General features: G+C 41.7%; 1 protein-coding gene across 1 annotated transcript in view; it reads left to right on the top strand.

The window, feature by feature from the left end:
* LOC139763325 (ionotropic receptor 21a-like) overlaps positions 1-4,483 on the top strand; it is a 638,186-nt gene that overhangs the window by 612,553 nt on the left and 21,150 nt on the right. The gene's annotated exons all lie outside the window — the stretch shown is intronic.

Genomic DNA, 4,483 nt, shown 5'->3' with positions numbered 1-4,483 from the left:
CACTTGTGTGACTCATACACAAAGTGAGTCACCAGCTTCTGCAGTTTCTCACATGAAACAGCGACCAGCGCTGTATCATCAGCGAACTACATCTTACTCACTTCCCAAGCTCTCTCATTCACAACAGACTGCATGCTTGCCCCTCTTTCCAAAACTCTTGCATTCACCTCCCCAACAACCCCAACCATAAACAAATTAAACAACCATGGAGACATCACACACCCCTGCCGCAAACCTACCTTCACTGAGAACCAATCACTTTCCTCTCTTCCTACACGTACACATGCCTTACATCCTCGATAAACACTTTTCCCTGCTTCTAACAACTTGCCTCCCACAACATATATTCTTAGTACCTTCCACAGAGCATCTCTATCAACTCTATCATATGCCTTCTCCAGATCCATAAATGCTACATACAAATCCATTTGCTTTTCTAAGTATTTCTCACATACATTCTTCAAAGCAAACACCTTATCCACACATCCTGTACCACTTCTGAAACCACACTGCTCTTCCGCAATCTGATGCTCTATACATGCCTTCATCGTCTCAGTCAATACCCTCCCATATAATTTACCAGGAATACTCAACAAACTTATACCTCTGTAATTTGAGCACTCACTCTTATCCCCTTTGCCTTTGTACAATGCCACTATACAAGCATTCCGCCAATCCTCAGGCACCTCACCATGAATCATACATACATTAAATAACCTTACCAACCAGTCAACAATACAGTCATCCCCTTTTTTATTAGATTCCACTGCAATACCATCCAAACCATCTGCCTTGCCGGATTTCATCTTCCGCGAAGCTTTTACTAACTCTTCTCTGTTTACCAAATCATTTTCCCTAACCCTCTCACTTTGCACAATACCTCGACCAAAACACCCTATATCTGCCACTCTATCATCAAACACATTCAACAAACCTTCAAAATACTCATTCCTTCTCATTTTCACATCACCACTACTTGTTATCACCTCCCCATTAGCCCCCTTCACTGAAGTTCCCATTTGCTCCCTTGTCTTACGCACTTTATTTACCTCCTTCTAGAACATCTTTTTATTCTCCCTAAAATTTAATGATACTCTCTCACCCCAATTCTCATTTGCTCTCTTTTTCACGTCTTGCACCTTTCTCTTGACCTCCTGCCTCTTTCTTTTATACATCTCCCTTTCATTTGCATTTTTTCCTTTCAAAAATCTTCCAAATGCTTCTCTATTCTCTTTTACTAATAATCTTACTTCTTCATCACACCAATCACTACCTTTTCTATTCAACCCACCTCCCACGCTTCTCATGCCACAAAATCTTTGGCGCAAGCCATCACTGCTTCCCTAAATACATCCCATTCCTCCCCCACTCCCCTTACATCCTTTTTTCTCACCTTTTTCCATTCTGTACTCAGTCTCTCCTGGTACTTCCTCACACAAGTCTCCTTCCCAAGCTCACTTACTCTCACCACCCTCTTCGCCCCAACATTCTCTCTTCTTTTCTGAAAACCCATACAAATCTTCACCTTCATCTCCACAAGATAATGATCAGACATCCCTCCAGTTGCACCTTTCAGCACATTTACATCTAAAAGTCTCTCTTTCGCGCTCCTGTCAATTAACACGTAATCCAATATCGCTCTCTGGCCGTCTCCCCTACTACATACGTATACTTATGTATATCTCGCTTTTTAAAAGAGGTATTCCTAATCACCAGTCCTTTTTCAGCATATAAATCTACAATCTATTCACCATTTCCATTTACAACACTGAACATCTCATGTACACCAAGTATTCCCGCAACTGCCACATTACTTACCTTTGCATTCAAATCACCCAACACTATAACCTGGTCTTGTGCATCAAATCCACTAACACACTCATTCAGCTGCTCCCAAAACTCTTGCCTCTCATGATTTTTCTTCTCATGCCCATCTCTCTCCATCAACTTTCAGTTTTACCCATATTAATCTAGAATTTACTTTCTTACATTCTATCACATACTCCCACAACTCCTGTTTCAGGAGTAGTGCTACTCCTTCCCTTGCTCTTATATGTATATATATGTGAATGGTAAACAGGTCCATGAACGTGAGGGTGTCTGTTCAAGCAATGGCCCCACGTCCTCCACGTCAGGTCAGTCCGTCCGTGATCGTGTTTCCTACAACAGCGTTGTGTTAATCACTCCAGTGTCTGTCTCCTGTAGACTCATTAATGGTACCTTACCCTCACAAGGGGCGAGCCATGCGCCCTGCATTAAGACACCTTTTTTCACAAACGGAGGTGTTAGCTTACCTTGATTTCTTTGTGGATGTTGAATGCTATGCTCCTCCGGCTGAATGGTGTCCGACGGGTTAGGGTAATTTACTTGCCCCACCGATCTGGGGGGGGGGGGAATGTTATTGACATAAGATACTAAAGTGACCCACAATTGTGTTTCGTCTACTTACTGCGTGACTTGAATTCACTTTGCTCCGCCAAGGCGATCACTTCAGGTTCCTGTTTAAGTACTTCGCTATGTCACTTTGTCAATTTTCTACAATCGATACATTTTCATGGTGACATTATTTGAAACTGTATCAATGTATATACTTAATTGAGCACCGTAAATAAACTTTTCACATGGAGTAATCCTATTAGGAAACTGCTATGATGATATGTCCCGTAAAATAAAGTTTCTATAATCATCCCACAGCTATACTATGATACCTGCCACGGGTTACTTTATGTCCTAATTCTTACATTGTTCTTACAATATGATACTTTATTCCTTAATAGCTAAACAATGCTACAAGAGTACCCATATGTGCCCCTCTCACCATGCGGGAGGCATGAGATGGCGGGTCAGTAGGTGGGCTGTCAACCCCTCGATGTTGACCTGGGGCACCGATCAACACTGATGGGTTGCCCACATATGATCTCCCTCCCCCATATAGTGGCTATAGTAATAATGTATATTTGTAATTGCAAGATATAATTTTTCCAACATATCAAATAACAGCCACGAATTAGAGGTACAGGTTAGATATATATGACAACAATGGCGACCATCTGGTCACTAGTTGACTCCGTCTATGTTTGTTTTCCACAATAACGACATGGACGGACGATAACTTATTTACACAATCAAAACTCGTCTTGTCCAACAGCAGTGGGATGCATTTAGGGAAGCAGTGATGGCTTACGCAAAAGATGCTTGTGGCAAGAGAAAGGTGGGAGATGGGCACATTAGAAAAGGTAGTGAGAGCTTGGATGAAGTAAGATTGTTACTGAAAGAGAAGAGAGAGTCGAGTTTTGCAGGGAAACAATGCAAATGACTGGGAGATGTATAAAAGAAAGAGGTAAGAGGTCAAGAGAAAGGTGCAAGAAATGAAAAAGAGGGCAAACGAGAGTTGTAGTAAGAAAGTAATATCAAATTTTGTGGAAAATAAAAGATGTTTGGAAGGAGGTAAATAAAATGCATAAGACAAGAGAACAAATAGAAATATCGGTGAAGGGGGCAAGTGGGGAGGTAATAACAAGTAGTGGTGAAGTGAGAAGGCGATAGAGTGAGTATTTTGAAGGTTTGTTGGATGTGTTAGATGATAGAGGGGCAGAAGTAGGGTGTTTTGGTCGAGGTGGTGTGCGAAGTGAGAGGGTCAGAAAGATTGGTTTATCAAACAGAGAAGAGGTAGTGAAAGCTTTCCGGAAGATGTAAGTCGGCAAGGCGGCGGATTCGGATGGTGTTGCAGAGGAATTTATCTAAAAAAGTGGGTGACTGTATTGTTGATTGGTTGGTAAGGATATTCATTGTATGTCTGATCCATGAAAAGGTGCCTGAAGATTGGCGGAATGCATGCATAGTGCCATTGTATAAAGGCAAAGGGGACAAGGGTGATTGTTCAAATTACAGAGGTATAAGTTTGTTGAGTATTCCTGGGAAATTATATGAAAGGGTATTGATTGAGAGTGTAAAATCATGTATAGAGCATCAGATTGGGGAAGAACAGTGTAGTTTCAGAAGAGGTAAAGGATGTGTGGATCAGGTGTTTGCTTTAAAGAATGTATTTGAGAAATACTTAGAAAAGCAGATGGATCTTGAGAAAGCACATGGTAGTGTGGATGGAGAAATTTTGTGGAAGGTATTAAGAGTATATAGTGTAGGAGGTAAGTTGCTAGAAGCAATAAAACGCTTTTATCAAGGATATAAGGCATGTGTAATAGTAGGAATACCCTAGCTGTTGGAGGTTTGTATGTTCTATGAAGGTGCGCGTTCTTATGCACTTTGTTCGAATTTATATACCTCCGCGGTGTACGGTTAGGTTCGGTAAAATGCTATCTGCTGGCTATATGCGCCTCTTGGGAAATGACCGGTGTAAACCCAGTTGCTCACCAACGTGAGACGAAGGGTATTCGAGTACATAGTATTCCAATAGTTATTTCCTATTAGCCAGGCCCATAGCCTAGCGGTAGATTCCCGCCTGTGGCACAGGGGTCCTGGCTTC

This window comes from Panulirus ornatus, chromosome 46 (genome assembly GCF_036320965.1).
Source record: "Panulirus ornatus isolate Po-2019 chromosome 46, ASM3632096v1, whole genome shotgun sequence".
Lineage (NCBI taxonomy): Eukaryota > Metazoa > Arthropoda > Malacostraca > Decapoda > Palinuridae > Panulirus > Panulirus ornatus.
Note: the sequence above shows the minus strand (reverse complement) of the source record. Positions and strands in the feature narration are given on the sequence as shown.